Here is a 24,311-nt window from a genome sequence, read left to right as displayed (position 1 = left end):
AGTTTTAAGTCATTTACATATACTCTTTCATTAACCCTTTCAACATGGGCTGGATATTGTCCTCTATTGAAAGATTATAAAATTACCAAAGATCATTTGTCCAAAAAAAGGCAGACCAACATTCAATCCCAACTCTGTCTGGCTCCAAAGCACAGAGACTTCTACTCCTTCTTCATCCCTTTTTTCATTATTTGTGTTATTCAAGATTTCTACATTGAAAATGAACTCTGGTGTGTTAAGAAAACAATATGGTATTTTAGGTGTATACCAAAAGGATTAAAGTTTTGTGTTTTAAAAATAGCTCCCACCTTAGCCTTGAGAAATAAAAATGTCATTAGGTTATCAATCAATACTCACCAGGGAAAATCTTATTTATAAGGAAGACTAAAACTGGCCCACATAGGTTATTACAAGAACTAAAGTGAACAAGCCTTTCCCAGAAGTAGAAACTGCCCAACTCTGCCATTCACTGTGGTCCCCTTTAGTTAGCATACTGGGATTTTTCCACTTAGCTTAGGAATGACCCTTAACAATGAAGAGGACTCCAGATAAATTACAGAAAATAATTCTTTAAAAAAGTTATCACATTAGATCTACCTATAATTATCCCTTTAAAGAGTTATCACTTTAGACTACCTTTTTAGCACATAGCATTTTTTATCAAATATTTTTCAGTTAAGGTTGTAGTGACAGAAAGTCTAGCCTCCTCCCCTCTCATCATTAACCCCTAAAGAACATAGAGCACTAAGAGTTTATATCAAAAAAATCTCACCTCAATATCTCCACGGGTTGGGCATAGTATCTGAAACAACTATTTCAATGTAGTCTGAAGTTGCTCTTTCTCCTATACAGACTAACACTAATATCCCCAGAACCTTACTGCAGTAAATTATTTTCCGAAGTATACATTTACTATTAACTAGACAGCTTAAATGCTGAAAGTCATCAGCTAAACTATAATAATAGATATTGGATTCAACTCTATCTAGAAATAATTTGACAAAATTCAGGATTATGGTATTTGTCCTATAATTAAAAGTCTCATTTGATCCCTCCACACATTCAGAAGCATAGGCCAGCAGTAAAAACCTATAGGGAACATAAGAGCAATAAAAACAATTTTTAATTAAGTGTAATACAACATGCTTAATTGCAACATGGATAATTTTAAGTTTCACAAAAACTGAATAAAATATTCTCTCCATCTCCAATAGGAGAATTTGAAAAGATCATAGCACGAAATTATCTTGATTCGGGGTATGGGGGAGGCACAAAAAAAAGTGTTTTACTGGTAACTCAGGTCCAACCAATGTGAGAGATGATGGTCAGAGGCTGGGTTCAAACTTTTGGATCTGTCTTTTTTATCATAGGCTTATCTGTTTTCAGCTCATTCTAACTAACTACATTTGAGTGCCTTGCTCAATTTAAATCTCTTCCTCTTCAGCTTGAAATTGGCTCTCTTCAGGAAGCTTCTGTGACAGGCTGTACATTAAGGACATAACATAAAAATGCAATGCTGTGCATGCTCATACAAAATATAAGGTCACGGGACCTTGCTTCCAAATGTCAAATTCTTCTAATCACCAGCATAAAATACTAATGGTTAAGTGGAAGGGTGCCTCACAAAACATGGCACACACAATTGTTCTCACTGCCCACAAGGCGTCCATGACAACTGTTCAAGGCAGAGCTGATCTCTCCTTTTGTATTAACAATATTCCTAGGGCTAGCTTGCTGGGTCCAACCAACAACTTTTAAATCTGGTTAGAGAGAAGAGGAAATTTATTATGAAGTGAGTCAGTGGATTCTGTAAAAGTATAACGGGCTTTTAGGCTGAAGTGCTTAACAATAGTATGGAGAAAAAGAAAAGTCTGACACTACTATTATGCCTACTCCTCCCCAGGAAAGGATTTTTTGTTTAAACATATTATTTATTTATTTTTAGAGAGATAGGAAAGACAGGAGAAAGAGAGGGAGAGAAACATCAATGTGGTAGAGATACAGGACCTCTAGTTGGCCCCAATCAGGGACCTGGCCAGCAACCCAGGCATGTGCCAACTGGGAATCACATTGGTGACCTGACACACAACCCACTGAGCCACACCAGTCAGGGCTATGAAAGGATTTTAAACTGAGATTGGATTAGGAGATCCAAGCAATTGGTTTGTCTACCAAATGTAGGTTGTTCTATTATTATGAAACTACTTTTTCAAAATACAAAATGGGCAGCCAAACCCTAAAGTATATAAATCTGATACATGGTTGCCCTAGGGAAAGACATAATTGCCACCTGTTCCACAGGGTTCTCTCAAAAGGCAGCTTAAATGATTATGTCTTATTTTCATAGTGGCTGAGAAGAAAACTAAGTATAAAAGCTAGCACAGCTGAAACTTTATTTAGCCTTCTTTCTGATATCAATTTTCAAAACCAAAAATAAAGTCCAGTCACCCAAATGAGTAAAATACCAAGCAATTTCCTATCCAGATTCTACTGATTCGTGATATTTGTCATGCTGCCCCTTATTCCAGATGTGATTTTGGTAGCCCTACACAATACAAATGATAAAATAATATAAGCTGTATCATTTGGGCTGACAGCCAGTCATTGACAACAGTGACTTGATTGGTGCAAAGCACTGTTTACAATTAGGGAGGGGGTTCAACTGAACTTTAGTGCTTTAGAAATAAGGAACTCTAGCAAAACACTGGAAAGTTGAGTCTAAATGCATGGAATGAGGTTCCCAAACAATAACAAACATTTCCCAGACAGATTTATTAAACAAAAAGTAACTATTATACTTCTCAGCCTGGGACCTCTACAAATGCAGTACAGGTCAGAAAATGAAAAATCACTATCTCAGGCTTACAACGCTAATATCCCAAGAAACCTCTAGATTGACTTGTAAAATAAGCATAAAACTACATTTACTTTCTTTGTATGCTTCTCAAGAATTCCCAGTCAACTGGTTGTTCATATTAGTTAGCAGAAAATACTGATTCATATTAGATCCTGAACTAACAAATTCTTTGAGATTGTCTATTCTACAAAGAATGACTAAGAAGAAAAAAAGGACTAACCCTACTGTTTTGAAGTTACAAATTAGAGTACTACATTCAACATCAAAGAAAAGGAGAAATTAACTCTGTAAACATAATTCAGTTTTATCATCTTAAAAATGTCAGGTAAGAGAAAATCTTGAAAATATTTATGAAAAAGAAACCGTTCTCCTGCTGGCAACAATAATTGGAATGAACATGTTTCCTTTATTTATTAAAAATGAAAAAGCCTAGAAAATAATAATCAATAATCAAGTTGCTATGAAGAGAAACAGTCCAACAACTATGAAATTGAAAGACTCAGTTAAAATTTCTAATACATATGTGTCTTACTTTGTCAATTAATGTACTAAATAAAAATTAAAATTGCAGATGAAATATTTGCTTTTAAAAGAAGTCTACCTACCACACACAAAAAAACAGAAATCTTAAAAATAGAAAATGTTGTTTTCATTCATTTGAAATATCCTACTGACAAAAGAAATCAATGCACAATTTCAGGAAACAAAGGCAAGGCATACTCAGCATCCCTGAATTATTGTTCCATTCTGACACCACACACAGCTGGTGTCATGCAGACTCCCACTTCCTCAACAAGTAGCCTGGAAAAGGCCAATTTAATATTAAAAACAAACAGACTATAGTCAGGTGTGCAGATGGTGATTACCCAGCAGATGAAGACCCAAGGGACCTGGGTATTCTATACCTTAAAAAACCCAGCTCTCCAGTCCTCAGCATGGAATCAAATGTAAGCACAGAGTGCCTTTGCTTAGTAAAAGCTTGAAGGGAAACTAGACATATTGCAGCACCACAGTAAAAGTCTTTTATAATATGCACAAATACTTGATAGAGTAGCAATGCTGCTGGCTGTTACCTTTTACATAGCCAACAAAAATATTTCTAATACATGCTACTATAAAACCTAAATGAAACAAACTAAATTGTAAACACATAGGTCTTTTCTTTCCTTATTATTCCTCCTTAAATTGTGATAATTCTTCCTATTCTAATTAAGAATCAAGAGTAGTTTACCAAATCCCTTAGAGGAAAAAATGTCACTCAATCAATTTAAATGGAGATTAAACAATGCAAAGCATGCTGCAGCATCTGTATCAAAGTATCATAAAGCTTTTTAAAAAAATTATAGACATGCATAACTTGAAGAAAATTTAACAAACAAAAAGACAAACATATAATCCAGATAGATTAGGGACTAATATTTGTATTTAAAAGATTCCCCTGGCCCTGGCTGGTGTGGCTCAGTGGATTGAGCACCATCTGTGAATCAAAGAGTCACTGGTTCAATTCCCAGTCAGGGCACATGCCTGGGTTGCAAGCCACGTCCCCCGTTGGGGGCATGCAAGAGACAAACACACATTGACATTTCATTCCCTCACTTTCTCCCTCCCTTCCCCATCTCTAAAAATAAATAAATAAAATATTTTTAAAATAAAAAATAAATAAAAGATTCTCCTTAAATATCAGGCTTGAGATAAGTTAAATATGCTACACTACAAAGGTATGAATTCCATTCACATTTTCCTTAATAAAAAGGATACTGACATTATTTTGTTTACTATAAAATATCCCCATTTTACAGATGAACAAACTGAGGCTAAGACACAAGATGCCCAAGGCAACATAATAGACTAGGCCTCTGTGTCTGCCTATCTCAAAGTCAAGGTTCTTAAGCGCTGTGCTACATATACCAAAAATAACTAACAAAGTAGGGGTACCTGGAACTAACTCAGAAAAAGGGTGAAAAATTAAGTACAAATGAACTCATAATCTATTAAGTATATACATTCATCTCCATAGTTTTCGACACTACATTAGTTAATTACTCTTTTATAAGCTGCCTAAAACAAGGATGGCAGGATTTAACATTAATTGCTTTATGCATTAGATAAATGTTCGTGAATTTATATTTATAATAACACATACATAATATGCTATGTCAGATCAATATGCTATCAGACCGGGCTTTGTGAAATTTGAAGACTTTGGAAATTATCACAACTAATGTCTATTAATTAGAAAAACTTCTTAAAAAATAGTCAATTCAAGTTCAATTTAATTTTTAAAGGTGACAAATATCATCCTGAATCTATTTTTAGAGTGATTGGCTTCAAATCTCTAGAAATCATAAATCTGTAGACTTACCAGGTTTTTAAAAAAAGCTTATACCCTAACAGGACTATAGAATCAGTTTCATAAAAAGGGAGATCCTATATACAAATATAAAAATTCATAAATTCACAACCTTCTAATTAAAGAAAAGTGAATATTTAGGCAAAAACTGGAGTGAAGTTAGTTCTCAAGTATAATAAAGTGATTTCCTAAGATATAACAAACAAGAGGAAGAATTAGTTCATCTTGCTGAGAGAACAAATGTTTTAATGACCATAAAAAGCAGCATTTTACGTGAACATAATTTTAAGTGTTCTGCTTATAAACCGTTCTTATCTATTTGTTAAAACATATCCCAAAAAAACTTCTTCATGGAAACATTTTTTAGTGAAGTATCATTTTTCAGGCTATTTAAAACTTTTCGTAAATTCAAACAAGTCCTCCAAATCCAAAATAATAAAATTTTACCAATACCACCACTTTTATATTTTATTGTACTTCCCCTAGGAACCAACAATCTCAATAGGTGAAGTAAGTTACTCTACTACAGAAAAATATTCTTTTACCAATGAAAAAATCCTAACTATATTTTTAATTTCATAACTCATTTTACTATGTCTGGGAAAAATTTAAAGAAGATCTAAATGAAAAAAACAGATATACCATGTTCATGAATTGAAAGACTCAATATTGTTAAAACGTCAACTCTCCCCAAACTGCTTTATAGATTAAACACATTCTCAATCACAATCGCAGCAGGGCTTTTTATAGAAATTGGCAAGCAAATTTAAAACATTTTATGGATATGAAAGGATCAAGTGTAGCCAAAACTATTTTGAAGAACAGATCTGGAAGACTTACACACCTGATTTCAAAGGTGATCATAAAGCTATAGCAATCAAGACAATAGTATCCACCTAAGGATAAACACACAAATCTCTGGAATAAAAAAACCAGAAACATAAGGTTGATAGATGTTTGATAGACTTGCCAATTCAGTGGGGAAAGGATTGTCTTTTCCAGAAATGCTTCTGGAACAACTGGATTTTGGTGTTAAAATGAATATCCTTCATTACCTCACACTATAAACAAAAATTTATTCCAGATGAATCATAATACCCAGAAAAGCAAAACACATAAAACATTTGTAAGAAAATATAGGAAAAAATCTTTATGACCTTATGGTAAGCAAAAATTTCTTACATAGGACACAAGAAACAGAAAATTGAACTTTATCGAAATTAAAAACTTAACATCATTTAAAAAATGAAAAGCTACAAACTATAAGAAAATATTGTCAATACTTTTATATCCAAGAACTTGTATCTATATAAAGAACTCTCAAAATTCAATAATGAGACAAACCACCCAATTTTAAAAATGGACAAAGTGTCTGAGATATACCAATGGCACCCTGGCCAGTGTGGCTCTATTGGTTGGAGCATCGTCCTGTAAACCGAAAGGTTGGAGGTTCTAAACCCCGTCAGGGCACATGCCTAGGTGTGGGCTTAGTCTGCAATTGATAGTTCTCTTTCACATCGATATTTCTCTCCCTCCTTTCCTCTTTCTCTGGAATCAATAAATGTATCCTTGGGTGAGAATTAAATAAAAAATAAAAAATAGATATCTGGATGGCTAAAAAGCACATGAAAAGATGTCCAACATCTTTTTCTTCTTTTGAATATATGGCATAATTTGTATTTTGAAATTACAATCCGCATGAATACAAAGCAAATAAATACTGAAAGCTCAAATATTTAAAAAGCTCAAAAATTGTGACATGATGTTCTTTGTATTCAAATGTTGACAGGAGGAAATTGTATCTATGGTAGTCCATCTGCTTTAACCCTTATACTGTTATTCTTTTTTTTTTCTATTACAGTTTACATGTTCAACATCTTTAGAATAAGGGAAATACAAATTAAAATCACAATATACAACTACATAACCATTAAATTAGCTAAAGTTAAAAAGACTGACAATACCAAGTGTTGACAAGGATATGAAGCAACTGACTCCCATACATTCTTGATGGGAATGTAGAAAAGTTTAACCATTTTGGAAAACAGTTTGGCAGTTAGTTCCTCAACAACTGCATTGCTAGGTCTTTAACCAAGATAAATGAAAACTTGTGTCCACCCAGAGAATTATATGTAAATAAATATAGCAGCTTTATTCATAAACCTGAAAACAAGAAATAACTCAGTATGAATGGGCAAGTGGCTGAGCCAATTACTTCTACTACTCAGTAATTTTTTTAAAAAAAATGAACTACCAATAACCACCACAACATGGCTAAAAACATGTTGAACAGAAGAAGTAATACACAAAAGTAGTGTATATTGTATGATCCTATTTATATGAAATTCTAGAGACATGGAGATTGACTGCAAAGCAGCACAAGGGAACTTTTTTGGGATGATAAAAATGTTCTATATCTTGATTGCAATGACGATGATTATACATATGTATACATTTGCCAAAATTCATCAAACTTTACCTTTTCTTAAAAGATTTTATTTATTTTTAGAGACATGGGAAGGGAGGGAGAAAGAGAGGGAGCAAAATATCAATGTGAGAAACATGCATTGGTTTCCTCTTGTATGTGTCCAACTGGGACAGAACCATGACGGGGAATTGAATTGACAACCTTTTGCGTTATAGAACCCAACCAACTGAACCACACCAGTCAGGGCCAAACTACTTTATTTAAAAATATATTTTATTTATTTATTTTTAGAGAGAGGGGAAGGAAGGGAGAAAGAGAGGGAGAGAAACATCAATGTGTGGTTGCCTCTTGCATGCCCCCAACTGGGGACCTGGCCTGCATCACAGGAAAGTGCCCTGACTGGGAATCAAACTAGGGACCCTTTGTTTCATAGGCCGGTGCTCAAGCCACTGAGCCACACCAGCCAGGGCCCAAACTGTACCTTTGAAATGGATACACTTCATCATATGTAAACTGTTATTTAATAAAATTATTTAAAGAAAAAATTGGTTTTCTCTGCTATGTTCTGCAAATTATATACCACCAATTCCAAAGGAAGCGAATTTTTACTTTGAGTCCTGACACTGGTGTTAAAAACAATCTCATCTGTTCTGCTTTAACTGAATAAGAAACGTATAGTTTTAATATAATTACCTTCTTCGTTCTTCCTCTCTCACTGCCACACTCCTATATCAATGTGAACTGTAAATATCTTGGAAGTGTTTTCCTTTCTCATCTCTTATCACATGCTACTTCTCTGCATCAATAATTATTTGTGAAAGTGAATCAAACATATCCTGTCTTGCTGTTGTCACCTGGTGTTATGAGAACACACTAGAATTAGAGACTTCATCAAATGTCCTAGGATTTTGTTTAATCTCTTCTTTCATTTTTAACACAACTTTTTCAAACAAAATATTTCACAAGAGCCCAATATGTAAAGCAGATACACTTTTATAAGTTCAAATTTATAACATTTAATAATAAAGCCAACCAATAAGAACATAAGTTCATGTATCGGTAGTACCCAATATATCAAAATTAGTTACGTTTAATATGTGGATTTATCTGTTGTTTTAGTTTCTTAGTAATTAAAAACAAAATTGAAAGCAAATATCAAGAGCGGACATCAGCAAACTACAGCCAATGAGCCAAAGCCTGCCCACCATCTGGTTTTGCATGGTCCTTGATCTAAGATTTTTATTTTCTACATTTTCAAATGGATGGAAAAAAATAGAATATTTTTGATATGTGAAAATTATATAAAATTCAAATTTCCATGTCCATAAATAAAGTTTGGATGGAACACAGCCATACACTCTTTTGTCTATGGCTGCTTTTGTGCAAGCTACAACAGCACAGTTAAGTAGTTACAAAGTGACTGTATGTTCCACAGGTCTAAAATATTCACCATGTGGACCTTTACAGAAAGTTTGCAAACACCTGTTTAGATAATCCCCACAGCACCAAGTTCATGAAGTAGAGTTTGGAAACCACTATGGCAAACTGTATTTTTAAAGTTGGCCACTACAATATTTTCCATCCTACTTGTTCTTCTGCAATATAACCTTACCACTCCCTCATCAAAAGGAATCTAATTCTCTTTCCTTTGAATCTGGGCTCATCTTAGTAATTTTGTTGGCCAATATAATATGATGGAAGTGACTTCTGACACTTTCAAGACTAGGTCATAAGAAACCTTGCAACTTCTTCCTAGGACTCTTGTAATGCTTCATAGGATGCTTCCTCTGAGAGCCAGACATCATGCTGTAAGAAGTTTGAACTTCAAGAAGTAGCCAAATACAGGCATTCCTGCCCACAACCCCAGCAGAGTCCCAAAGCCAGCCTCAACTAACATTCATGTAAGAGGATTATCCTGGACTTCCAGCTCAGGTGAGCCTTTGGATGACTACAGCCTCGACAGACATCTGACTGCAACTGAATTGAAGATCCTACGTGAGAACCACCAGTGGGTCCAGTCAATCCACAAGACTGGGAAATATAATAATAAACACTTATTTGAAGCCTCTATCTTTGGAGGTGGATTGTTATATAGCAATAGATAACTGAAACACCATTATACTAAAATAAATCTAAGAATGTTTCAGATAAGAAATTCCGCACTTCTGAGTCAAGCCCTGGCTTGGACTATTCATGCATATCACCGGACCAAACTCTTCCAAAGCCTCCCACTATCTCTAGGTATACTAGAAGTTGCCAGTGATGAAGAAAGTGGTAAATAATACTCTAATAGAACACTGTGATTTTCTAATCTATAGGCATTCCAATCAGGCTCACTATCCCCCAAAATATGTTAATAAGCCTGAATCTCAGCAGTCTGAAATTCTCACAGAGCAATGGAAAATAATTTTTCCAATTACTTAAATTTTATCAAGATTGGTAAAGAAACAATTCTCAGTTCTTATGCTGTAAATAAATGGGTGATTAGAATACCTCAATAGTTTTACTTAATAATCTTAAAAAATTATACATGAATTTAATGAGACGTAGTCAAGTTATTAGTATACAGCAAAGTATCAGTATCTAGCAGTTTGCCACTAACACATTTGGACTTAGTAATAAAAGTTCATCACAGCTGTGTTTCTGTCACCTGCTCCAGCTCCAAAGGGTGATAGGTAAGAGTTATTTACTGACATGTTTCTGATATATGACAGTTATGTGTGATAAACTCCTTAGCCTAGAAAATTTAATTAATCTCAATATTAACCCCCTATAAAGCCCACTCATCATACTACCTTAAAGCACAGCAGTTTCAAATTTGAGAAGAATGAGTGCTTAGTATATGTTTGGTTACCCTGCTATACTATGGGGATACGTCTTCAATTTCATTCAGTGGTATCTTGAGTTATTAACCCACTGACATTACTAAGAACTACAATGTAACACAGAATAGTGTGTTTATTTCACATCTTAAACAGATGTTACTGAAACACTTAAGATCCCTAACTCTTTTTCTTAAGTTTTACAAATTTATTTAAATATTTATTTATGTGACTATTATTATTCACACTAATGTGGGAAACATTTGCACAGATAGTGTTTTAGGTAGAAAACACTGCAACCTTCGGTGGCTTAAGTCCATCCTACAAGAGTGCTGTGGCCACAGAGGCACCAGCAGTGAGAAATGCTCTGGGTACTTGCCAGCCCTGACCCAGTACATCCAGGTCCATGCAGTCTTCTCCCCCTCAGAGCTCCTGCTGAATCCCTTCAAAGATCCCATGATGGACTGCTTCCCAGTCTTAGAAAGTGACATTTCCCTTTCTTCAGCCAGTCATTCCCAATGCTGGGGTCTACCCTCCACAGCTGATCCCGGAAAAGTTCGACCCTGGTGCAAATGTGCTGGCCCAAAAAAGGCAGATTCCCCTAATACCAAGAGGTCAATGGAAAGCAACAATTTGGGCCAGAAGGGCTTAGATGGCGGATGGCCAAACCCTCATAAAATGTGGTAGAGATCTTATCTGAATCCAGGTAACTGAGTACCAGAACCTCTGCACCTAGTCACAGTACCTGGCATGTGGTTGCTACCATTTCTACATGTATTACACTGCATCTTTGTCTTTCAGTTCATAATCATGTGTATCTACTGTTGATACAAATAAAATCTCTATGAAGAAAATATTACTATTTATTATTCTAGCACAGCAAATGTGAATATATTACAGGACTTTTAAATAACTAAAAATATAACTGCTAATTTAAAACACATTAATAAGTAGGTTAATAAGTGCTTTATACTTACTAGAAAATAAAGAAGGGATATCAATACTCTCCTAAAACCATACACTTCCTATTCTTGCATTTCGTATGGTCTTGTATTAAAATTGTAATAGCATTTGAGCATAATTCAATGCAGTGACTATTACGAATGTTAAAAATACACATTATCAGTGACTTTTCTGACTCAGAATCCATAACAAAAATGAATCCTATTCACATCCTCTGTAATTCCATGGGGATTCTATATGGAAAGTTTCCATATATGGTAATTTTCCCCCATAGACTCCCCACAGTTTATACAGGATATGAATCTGCTCCATTATGACAATGAAAACAAGAGATCACTGAAAACTCAGGTGTAATTTCTGATGAATAAACTACAGAATAACAATTACAGAAACCAATACGCAAGTGAAAATCAGTAATCTGAGAATTTAAAATTACCCACTGGGTATTACTATTCTATTTCTGGAGTGAAAGAATAAGTATATAAATATTAAGAAGAAAATAAGTTTCCTATCTTATTTAGTTTAAAATATTCTCTTAATAAAAATTATGATGTCAACTATTAATAGGCAAGAAACACAAAAGTAATTTCACATAAAAACATATGTTGTCAGAAGGAAAGAAAACAAGACACAGTAAGACAAGTCAAAATGTTACACATGCTTTAGCTTTCCAGGCTCCTACATGACCATGCCCCAACATAAATCTCTATGACCTATAATTATTTTTCCATAACTGTGATTTTAGCAATCTGTAGTACTCTACTTATCTAAACTCATGTAATAATTTTTTTTACATTCAGTGCTTTCAGTGGAAACTTTCGAGTTTTTTTATCTTTGTGTATATACTTATATATTTGTATTTTTGCTTTAAGTAATGTGAAAGCATTTAAAATCCAACACAGCTAAATACTAATAGGCAGATTAAAGTGGTAAAATTGCTGTGTTCCTAAATTACCTAGTTTCATTTGAAACTAATAAAAGGTAAAACAAAATACAGTGCTAACATGTCAAACATACTAAGAAAAGCATACAATTATGAATACAATTACTTAATAAGAACGAGGGCTTATACTGAAAAGTTGTCCAGTACTTCTAGTCAAGATGGAGGCATAGGTAAACATGCTACAGAAAAAATTACAACCAGGCCTCAAAACAAATAACACCAAGAACCATCAGAAAATCAAGCTGTATGGAAGTACAACAGCTAAGGATTTAAAGAAGCCAATTCATCCAGACAGATAGGAGGGGTGGAGGAGAGGGGCATGGAGACATGGCGTGGTGTGGAGAAGCAGTGGCAGCAGAACAGGCAGTTCCACATTCATGAGTAGTGGACTAAAATTGGGAAGGATACTTCGGGAGCAAGCAATTACAGACCCTGGTCAGACTGCACAGCCGAGTGTTCCAGCACCATGAAGATAAATCCCCATAACTTCTAGCTGTCAAAACCAGTAGGGGTTGGGGCTGGGGTGGTTAAAGAAACTGCTATATTTTTAGGAGACTCTGCTTAAAGGACCCACATGGCCTTACACGTACACAGACCCACCTACTCTGGGATTCAGTACCAGGGCAATGGCTGGAGGGGCACCAGTCACATATGGGAAGTGAAGTGACTAGAAACAAGGCCAGTGCCAGGTGAATCTCCAGAAGCCAGGCAGTGGCTATGTCCCCTCTCCGAGCCCTCCAACCACACTGAGCCACAAAGCAGTGAAGTGGGTTGCCCTACCCTGGCAATTACCTAAGGCTCTATCCTATACAATTTACCATATGCCTTTTCTACAATAGGCCACGCTACTAAGACAGGGAGTCAAAGCAGCTATAGCTAATACACGAAAACAAACACATGTAGGCTGCCAAATTGAGGACACAAAGAAATATGGCCCAAATGAAAGCACAGAACAAAACCCCAGAAAAAGAACTAAATGAAATGGAGATAGCCAACCTATCACAGGAAGAGTTCAAAACACTGGTTATCAGGATGCCCAAAGAACTCATTGAGTACGGCAACAACATAAAAAAGACCCAGGAAGAAATGAAGGTTACACTAAGTGAAATAAAGAAGAATCTACAGGAAACCACAGTGGAGGGAATAAAGCCAAGATTCAAAGCAATGATTTGGAACATAAGGAAGAAATAAGCATTCAGCCAGAACAAGCAGAAACAAGGATTCAAACAACAAAGATAGTGTAAGAAATCTCTGGAACATCTCCAAATGTACCAACATGTGACTCATAGGGATGCCAGAAGAAGAGGAAGAGCGAGAAATTGAAAACTTATTTGAAAAAATAATTAAAGAAAACTTCCCTAATGTGGTGAAGGAAATAGACATACAAGTCCAGGAAGCACACTGAGTCCCAAACAAGTTGGACCCAAAGACAATAACACAATTAAAACGCCAAAAGTTAAAGATAAAAACAGAATCTTAAAAGGAGCAAGAGAAAAGCAGAGAGTTACCTACAAAGGAGTTCCCATAAAACTCAGCTGATTTCTCAAAAGAAACTTTGCAGGCAAGAAGGGGCTGGCAAGAAGTATTCAATGTGATGAACAGCAAGGACCTACAACTAAAATTACTCTATCCAGCAAAGCTATCATTTAGAATGCAAAGGCAGATAAAGTGCTTCCCAGCAAGGTAAAGCTAAAGGAGTTCATCATCACCGAGGCCTTATTATATGAAATGTTAAAGGGACTTATTTAAGAAAAAGAAGATCAAAACTATGAACATTAAAATGGCAACAAAGTCACAACTATCAACAACTGAATCTAAAAAAAAAAAAAACCTAAAAAACATCTAGAACAAAAACAGAATCATAGGAATGGAGGTCATTTGGAGGGTTATCAGTTGAAAGTGGGAAGGGGGAGAATGGGAGAAAAGGTGCAGGTATTATGAAGTACACTTGGTAGGCACTAAATAGATAGGGGGATACTAAGAGTGGTATAGGAAATGCAGAAGCCAAAGAACTTACATGCACGACCCATGGACATGAACTAAGGGGGGTATTGTTGGAGGGAATGGGGGTACCAGGCAGAGGGGGGAAAAGGGGGAAAACCGAAAAAACAGTAATAGCATAATCCAGCAAACATGTATTAAAAAAGAAGATGATATAATGTAATATCCAGGCTATTGCAAATTCTTGACCTCCAAGTTCTGAAACATAAAGTCAATTCAATCTATCCAGTGTTTAAAAATGAAGACACTGACATTTCTTACTCTTACAGACAAAGAGCAAGTAGGAAAGAAAATTTAAAAGAGGCAGTTATACATGACTCTATGGCAGCAGAAGTCAGAATAGTGAGTACCTTTTAATGAAAAGTAATGTTCACTGGGAACAGTCACCAAAAATGAACTTTCTGCAGTAACAGAAATGTTCTGTATCTTGATCTGGGTAGTGGTTCCATGAGTGTAAATACAGGCAAAAATTAACTAAGCTGCACAGTTTGACTTAATGCATTTTATTTTATGTAAACCATATCTTAATTTAAAAAGTAAAAGTATCCAATACAAGCAAAGTACTGCAATTACATTGAATTACTCAGAATTAAGGATAAGAATCATGACATCAAATGTTAGAAAATAATTCACCTTTCCAGGATCTAGTACAGCAGGGAATACAGTTACCAAGAATTTATTATAAAAATTTAGTAAAACTATCCCAGATAGTTTGGAAGATCCTTTCTGAACTTAAAAAAAAAAAAAAAACTTGTATGACAATATTCTGTCTTCTGAACAATATTCTGTCTTTGGTAGTCCGGTAGCTATGCAGACCAAAAGCAAACCAGTTTTCCACATAGCACATGGTGATATTAACAAAACATCAGGTTTAATGATCAAGAAAGGCTATGTTGTGCCCTGGCTAGTATGGCTCCGTGGGATTAGGCACCTGCCTGTGAACTGAAGGGTCAGGGCACATGCCTGGGCTGTGGGCTAGGTCCCTGGTTGGGGGCGTACAAGAGGCAACCTATTGATATATCTCTCGTGTCGATGTTTCTCTTCCTTTCTCCCTCCCTTCCCCTCTCCAAAAATAAAAATAAAATCTTTAAAAAGTAAAATAAAGGGAAAGCCTACGTTGCCCTGGCCAAGTGGCTTAGTTGGTTGGAACATCATTCCAGTACACCAAAGGTCGCAGGTTCAATCCCTGGTAAGGGCATATACCTAGGTTGTATGTTCGATCCCCTATAGGGGCACAAACAGAAGGCAGCCCATGGATGTTCCTCTCTCATGAGCATCGATTTTCTCTTTCCCTCTCTCTATTCGCCATTCTCTAAAATCAACAAAAATATATCCTTAGGTATCCTCGGGTGAGGAAGGAAGGAAGGAAGGAAGGAAGGAAGGAAGGAAGGAAGGAAGGAAGGAAGGAAGAAAGAAAGGAAGAAAGAAAGGAAGAAAAGCTGTGTCTGCTTGGTAAACCTGGCCAGACTAGAGTCCCTAGTCCAAGAACCCAAAGATCCCCCACACTGAGTTTCAGATTCCACTTTCAGCTACACAAATAATAATATTAGTTTCCCTTTAGTAGATAAATATTTCTGTTCATACCTAGGTTCCTACATAAACAAAATTCCATGACTGAAATGAAACCATGAAGGTCTTTGCCTCTTAATAAGCTGTTTCTATTTCTGGGATGAGAATGAAGAAGATCAAAAGTTTATTTAGCCTTATGGTATACTGATTTTTAAGGTGGTTATTAAGAAATAGAAGAACCTTTTGACCCTCCCCCTTTTCCTGCCTATGAAATTCAGACGGAAAACTTATTCCAGGAAGGAAGTCTTAGGATGTTCGCCTTAGCAGCCTAGTTTGAATTGAGTATGGTGGATGGGAGGGCATCAAACAGAGGCCTGTTTTATTAGATTACCCCGTGTCTCATTGTTTCTGGGTTGCCTAACAAAAAATTACCTGCCATGTGTGTTCTGCTTTTCCTCAATTACTTGTAAATCTCCCATTCTCACTTGTGAAATCTAAAATCCCATTCCCAGCCCCCCAATTTTTCTCCTTTGTCCAAAATGTCATATATAGCTAATTTTACCTCACTGTCTTTGGAATTTTCATGCTTATGTGAATTCCCCATGAGCATGTATTAAAATCTGATTTCCTCCTGTTAATCTGGCTCTGTTACTTTGACAATTAGCCCAGCTAGAAGAACTTAGAAGGTGGGAGAAAAAGTATTACATATATTTTTAGCCCCCACAACAATTCCAAATGTACCATTACGTAAATTCAAAAAATATTTTTAAATTATTAGAAAATAACATTGTCACATGCTGAATGAGACACTGCATCTTATTGTTAATGTATCTTGACCTTGATTAGGCAATGTGGTAATTTCAGAAATGGGAAGCTACCATGTGAAACAGCAAAAATAATTAACCCTTTGAAAAAGCCAATCAAGAAACAGAAGAACTGAGGATTATATAGTCTCTTGAAATATTAGAAATACTAGAATAATCATCAGCTGTGCACAAATAGTCACACTGATCACTTGAAATCAGAAAGAAAAGGTCAAAGTACAAATTCTTATGAAACGTGTTTCTTAAATTTCTTCCCTAGTCCCCTACACCTCTCAAAGATAGTGTCTTGCCAATTTTTAATGTTCTAGGCTAGCATATTGAGTCTCTTTAGAAATTCTTAACTGTCATCTTTGCTTATAGATATGACCAAATGTTCTGCAGAGCCTATACAACTGCATTACGATTTTATATATTTATTATATATTGTATTTTACAGTAAACTAGAGAAAACTTTAAAATCATAAGGAAAGTACATTTACAGTAGTGTGATTGACAAGCTATATTACTCAACATCCAACATTAAATAATCCTCAAATTACTTAGGCCGGTCATTATTTTATAAATAATCAATTTTAGCTGTCTCCAAGTGCTGTCCAGCCCAGTTCATTGTGCAGGGCCTGCTTCTGCACCAAAACAATTTCATTGCATAAGTTTTAAGACAAATATGATGCTGCTGGACTGTAATGCTAGCCAGCATATCAAAATTGAAGCCATTGTGCAAATTTAAAAATCCATCTTCAAAAATGAAGCATATTTCTTATTCTTTCTTAACCCATATGAAATGTCTATTCCTATGTTTTTATAAAAATATGGAGGAAGAGGTTATAGTGATACCTTTATCCTTTTAGATGAAAAAAAAGTAAGCTCTTTTTTCCTTTCTAATAAACACTATCATCATTGATCCTCCCCAGTATCTCTTTTAAGGTTAAAGAACCATTACAGAACCCATAACAAGAGATCAGTGACAGACTTGATCCTATCAATTAACACATTCTAGTGAGGCTAACTGGATTCCTGTGCTCCTTCCTTCTTTCTGAAGGCCTGGTTTTGACCACATTGACCTCCCTGGCCTTAGGATAAATAACCCAGTTAAGGGACAGTCCCTTCTCTGAGACCAATTCCTTTGTAATTAGAGCAAAAATACAAAGGCTGTTAATGCCCTAAGGCAAAGTGATATGCACTCCAAGCCAATGTAACCCTGACAGCAAGCAGATTTCTAAACAGCAAATAAGTGGGATCCATTTACTTACATGAAGATTCAGTGCCAAACATGGCTGGCTCCAAAGGCTGCTTTAAAAAAAAAAAAAAGATTTGAAGAAAGGGGAAAAAAGAGAAGGAAGAAAAATCAAGGAGAATGTATGTGTAAGAATGAAGAGATGAGCCTCTACACAGCAGGGGTTTTGAAGACAGACAATGCAGTCCAAGCTGTGTCCAGCTGCCAGATTCTCCTCTTAGAAGCTTCAGTGTTCTTCCGTGTGACTAAAAAACAAGGTTTCCTATAGCACCAAAAACCAGAACCGAAGAGCTGCTTTTGGAAATCCAATAGGGAAAGGCAGGCCAACGTGGCTCTTCTGGGATGCGGTGAGGCAGGACTAAGTAGCAGCAGAGGCAGAACTGGGAGCAGCAGCAACAGAGGATACTGCAATCCTCAGCCCTGCTGTAGCAGTAAGACAATAGCAGGGCTCATGCATACACTGATGACGTCAGAGACACTGCACAGACCAACTGTGCTGCTGAGCCAGAGGCTCCAGGGCCTTCAGGGAAAACAGCAATTCAAAGGGGAATTCTTTTGTCACAAAATGCACAAGACCAAGAGGCACATATATATTTCCCCTCCTGACAAGATCTTCATCCTGTGATACCTGGCACGAAAAAAGAACTCAGTGAAATTTAAGTATTGGCTTTATAACAACTAACCACAAGAATATCATGCAGAGCAGCATTCTTGGTTTTGTGCAGCAAGTAGAACTTTGCAAGGGAATTAAGAATATAAAAACTGAGAAAAATAATCTACCTTTAAAAATAACTATAGAACTCATTCGTTTTTTTTCTATAGGCTGATGGTAGACTGATAGATCAAGGGAAGTATACTCAATCACAAAAATGTGAAAATATGTGTACTATTGAACACACATTCTGGGCATATAAATAAACACAAATGTAATAGTAAAAGAACAGTGTAAGTGCTTAGAACACTGCTTGGCACACAGTGAGCACTCAAATGTTAGTGATTACATCATTAGTTATTTTGCAACTATTATTCAAATGTGAAAACACTGCTCTGAATATAGTTATGTACATGTATTTCTCCTATCCTATCCCTTTCAACTTATTTTTTCCTAATGAGAATTCCTGTCATTTTCCATAGTAACTCAGTTACTTTAAGGCTACATGCACACACCTGTGTATACCTGTTTGTAAGTGGTCAATTATGACCAACAAACATAGTTCTTTTTGACCTACCCACGCAAAGAAATAATTGAAGATGTTAATGTTTTGTCTCTTAACTCACTTAACAAATAAAGGCATTCACACATTATCTTTACTCTTAGAAATCTGTTTTTTAAAAAAAAGCTAAAGGTGTATAAACTTTCATTAGAATCAACACAAAGAAACTTTGTTTTAATGTTTTTAAAATATTGAAATGATAAAAAATGACAAGAAAAAAATACTGAAATGTACAAAGTGTATGTGTGTATACGTGTGTGTATATGTAGTCCCATAATTCCACTTTTTAAATCATATAAAGTAGGAAGTTCAAGAGCTCATTTCCTCTCCACTCATTCATCCAAAGTATATACTTTTTCCAATATTATCTTATGTTTACACAAAGATGTTTTTATATAATTACAGCTTTTAAACATTAAATTCTGGTATAAATGTGGAACTGAAAATTATCACCTAAAATATCATTAATAGCTTTTCTGGTCAGTATAAGCAAATCCATCCCATCCTTTCAATGGCTGTATAATATTGCATTACATGGAGCATAATTTATTCAAGGTAATTTGACCTTTATCTTACTGAAAATTAAGAAAATGCAATGATGCTAAATATAAGATAAAGGGCAAATATTCTGTTGTAGAAAAGAAAAACAATAACTAGTATTTATTGAATGTCTACTATGTGCCAGATACTATCCTGGGAACTTAACATGTATTAACTTATTTAATCTTCATAATATTCCTACGAGGTAGATACCATTATTACCCACAATGGATATATGGTGAAATAATTTGCCAAGGCTACTAAGGGTAGTAAATGATAAGCTAAGATTCAACCCTACACAATCTGCTTCCAAAACACATGCTTTTAACTATACTTCCATAAGGCCTTTTGAGATATAAATACATAATTACCAAAATTATATTTTAAAAATTCAACTAAAATTAAAGAAAAATATAAATTAATTTTAAATGTCGAGAAAAAAATCCTTAAAAGAGAAAAGAAAATGACAGAAAGGACTATGCCAAAAATTGCAAGAATTAACAAAAATGCATCCCTCCCAAAATAATCATTCAGGTCAACAACCAGGAGAGAATTTAAATAATGGTGTTGAGATACACCTATAGGAAGTGAGAGAGGGCAATATACTTCTGAAGAGTTGAAACCAGAATATTATCTTACATAAGATATATTTTAAATGCATACCAGATGTTGAACACGAATAAGTCACACAAATAATGGATGGATGTGGCCTTCAGAAAGGCAAGAGGAAAAGTAGAATGAGAAAATGATCCCTGGGTAAGAGAGGTTTTCAACCAGAAGCCACAGTCTATACACAATAATTGTCTTGCTTACTCATTGATATAACTCCTTTTCTCAGCTCATATGCAAGGAAGTATATCTGCTCATATTAATGCATTTTTCTGAGTGCCTATACTTATTTCTTGGAACAGACATTTAAAAGAAGCAAAAGGCGCAATATTTTTCAAAAAGGCTGCTTTTTAGAAAACTATAACTATGTTAAAAGACATTAGGTGTCTCACTTGCCAACACAACTGGACACGAATGACAGTATCTGACTCCTATTAAGTTTTCTATAATCTCTGAAGGCCTGAGGTATTTCTAAACACTTTAGACTTGGGATACATATTTGACAAAATAGATTCCAAAAATTTAGCTTGCTCCAATTCTTTCCTTTAGTTAGCTGTCATGAGCTCAGAGAATGAAGACAAATTTTAATGCATTGCCTAAGGAAAAAAAAATGGAACAAATAAAACTGATATGATATGCCTGACAACACTCCAAAAAAAAAAAAATCACATTAATACATTCCAAAAGAAAAATGATCTGTAAATTATCAGTTCTAATTTTGTCAGCCCGCCTGCCTGCCACTTTTCCCTTCCACTAGTTAAGAGAGTATTATTAATTTCAGGATAAAATTAGCAATGAAAGAAAAGATCAATATTCAAAATAATCAGTGCTGAGAATAACTACTGTTGAATTAGAATATGGTTGATAAAGAAAAATAATGGTGAAATCTTCAAGTAAATTAATAGTCACTATTAGAGGAAACCCATTCATAAATCTAGTCAACAACTATCTCCAGGCAGCCTACTGTTCTGCAGTGTAGGGGCACAGCCAAACTCCCTCCTCTACCTCTTCTATATAGCTTATATTCTAGTGGGTGAGATAGAAGAACAAATATGTAATACGTCGAGTGGTAGTATGTGTTATAAAGAAAGATAACGGGAATTAAAGGATGAAGAGTGATTGAATGGAAGGGTAGTTTAGATAAAATTGTCAGGTAATGCCATCCTTTTAAAGAGATGACATTTCAACAGAGACTAGAAAAACACTGAGGGAAAACCACACAAATAACATGGAAATCAGATGGGAGAAAAAGCATTCCAGAAAAAAATAATTAAAATAAATCTATTCTTGAATCATTAGGAATGATTGTTCCCTACTACATTAGGCCACACTACCAAGATAAGCATCTCTCTACCTAGTACACAGAAACAAACACAGGGAGGCTGTCAAAATGAGGAAACAAAGAAACATCGCCCAAATAAAAGAACAGATCAGAATTCCTGAAAAAAAGAGCAAGATTAAATGGAAATAAGCACTCTATCAGATGCAGAGTTCAAAACACTGGTTATAAGTATGCTTAAGGAACTTAGTGAGGACCTCAACAGCATAAAAAAGATCCAGTCAGAAACCAAGGATACACTAATTGAAATAAAGAACAATTTACAGTGAAATAACAGTAGAGTGGATGAAGCCGAGAACCAAATCAATGATTTGGAACATATGGAAGCAAAAAAACAACCACACAGAACAACAAGAAGGAAAAAAGAATAAAAAAAAATGAGGATGGTATAAGCAGCCTCTGGGACAACTTCAAGAGGTCCAACATTCACATGATTGGGGTACCAGAAGAAGAGAAAGAGCAAGATTGGAAATCTATTTAAAAAAATAATGAAAGAAAATTTCCCTAATTTGGTGAAAGAAACAGACATGCACGTCCAGGAAACAGAGAAAGTCCCAAACAAGATGGATGTCAAGAGGCCCACTCCAAGACACATCATAATTAGAATGTTGAAGGTTAAAGATAAAGAGAGAATCTTAAAAGCAGCAATAGAAAAGCAGATAATTACCTACAAAAGAGTTCCCATAAGACAGCCAGCTGATTTCTCAAGAAAAATTTTGCAGGCTAGAAGGAATTGGCAAGAAATATTCAAAGTCATGAAAAGCAGGGACCTAAAGTCAAGTTTGCTTTACCCAGCAAAGCTATTGTTTAGAACTGAAGGGCAGAGAGAGATTCCCAGACAACAAAAAGCTAAAGGAGTTCATCATCACCAAGGCCATATTATAGGAAAAGTTAAAGGGACTTATTTAAGAAAAAAGAGGAACATCAAAACTATGAAAAATAAAATGGCAAAAATACATATCTTTCAACAATTGAATCTAAAAAACAAACTAAGCAAACAAGAAGAACAGAAAACAGAATCATGGATACGAAGAGCCTTTTGATGGTTGCCAGATGGGAAGGGGGTGTGGGGGAATGCATGAAGAGGTGAGGGGATCAAGAAGTACAAATATGTAGTTAAAGAATAGCCATGGGGGACTTCCGGCCAAGATGGAGGCTTAGACCGACACACTCTGTCTCCCTCCACATCTAAGAAGGACTACAACTACTGCAAAACCAAAAATAACCAGAAGTTCCAAAAAATAAAACTACATAGAAGTCCAATGTATGAAGTTATAAACAAGTGGTGCTTGTCCGGACAGGTAGGAGGGGTGAAACCAGGGTGGATAGGTCAAGCTGTGCTGTCAGCGGCAGCAGTGGCTACAGCGGCGGGACTGCGAGAAACATCAGGGGAGCAGTCCTGGCTGCAGTCGAGACCGTCAGCTCACGATTCTAACATTGAGGAAGGGAGACCCGCATTGCCTCAGACTGTGAGGCCCAGAGGTCGTGGGGATGGAGGAAGAGGCTCCCAGTCTGTCAGCAGAGTAACGGCAGGAATCCATCTTGGACCCCCGCCCCCACACGAAGCGTCACAGTGTGGTGAGAAGGGTCACCGGGTTGTGAGAAGTGCTCAGGGCTCTGCACCCGATAGCGTAGGAGGTGTGACAGCCCTGCCCAAGAAGGAAAGATAAATGAAAATGGTCAGGATGGCAGGAATAATGATTGAAATACCAATCATGCAGCTAACCAAAAAGCAAATAAGGGACTTAACCGATGAACAAATAGAACATCTTTCTGAGGCTCAGTTCAGAGCCATAGTCATAAGGCAGCTTACAGAATTAACAAAAGATATTGAACAAGATCGGGAAGGAATGAAGGCTAGTCATGCTGAAATGATCGAAAACACATACGAGACATGTGGTGAGGAAACGAAAACCAGAGATCAAATCAACAAATCTGAACATAGGGAAAGAATAAACAGACAACCAGTGCAAAAAGAGGATACAAAAAGTGAGGAATATGAGGAGAGGCTCAGAAACCTCTGGGACAGCTATAAGCAAACAAACATTAGAATAATAGGGTTGCCAGAAGGTGAAGAAGAACTAGAAATTGAAAAATTATGTGAAAAAATAATGAAGCAGAATTTCCCTAATTTGGGGAAGGAAATAGACTTACAGGTCCAGGAAGCACAGAGAGTTCCAGAAAAACTGGACCCAGGGAGAACCACTCCAAGACACATTATAATCAAAATGTCAAAAATTAAAGATAAAGAGAGAACCTTAAAAGCAGCGAGAGAGAAGAGAAGAATTATGTACAAAGGAGTCCCAGTTAAACTATCAGCTGATTTCTCAAAGGAAACCCTGAAGGCGAGAAGGGACTGGCAAGAGATATTCAAAGTAATGAAAATCAAAAACCTACAGCCACAAATACTCTATCCAGCGAAGCTGTCATTCAGAATAGAAGGACAGAGAAAGTGCTTCCAGGACAAAGTAAAACTGAACGAGTTCATTAGATCCAAACCACTGTTATATGAGATGTTAAAGGGACTTGTTTAGGAGAAGAAGGATCAAAACTATTAACGTTAAAATGAAAACTGTATCACAACAACCAACAACAGAAGCTAGGGAATCGAAACAAAGGCAAACTAAGTAGGCAACAAGAGTGGAAAAAGAATTATAGGCATGGGGAACACATTGGGG

The 24,311-nt window shown here is 35.8% G+C and overlaps 1 protein-coding gene across 5 annotated transcripts in view; it reads right to left on the bottom strand.

The window, feature by feature from the left end:
* Nucleotides 1–24,311, bottom strand: part of ST7 (suppression of tumorigenicity 7) — a 348,571-nt gene that overhangs the window by 240,198 nt on the left and 84,062 nt on the right. Inside the window, exon 1 of one of the 5 annotated variants that reach the window (XR_016513066.1) lies at nt 17,948–17,984. The exons of the other annotated variants lie outside the window; for them this stretch is intronic. The gene's annotated coding sequence lies outside the window, so the exon portion shown is untranslated. Of the gene's footprint in view, nt 1–17,947; nt 17,985–24,311 lie in introns of those variants that run through there. 5 annotated transcript variants of the gene reach the window in all.

Source organism: Furipterus horrens, unplaced genomic scaffold (assembly GCF_987537825.1).
Source record: "Furipterus horrens unplaced genomic scaffold, mFurHor1.1.pri manual_scaffold_9, whole genome shotgun sequence".
Classification (NCBI taxonomy): Eukaryota; Metazoa; Chordata; class Mammalia; order Chiroptera; family Furipteridae; genus Furipterus; species Furipterus horrens.
Note: the sequence above shows the minus strand (reverse complement) of the source record. Positions and strands in the feature narration are given on the sequence as shown.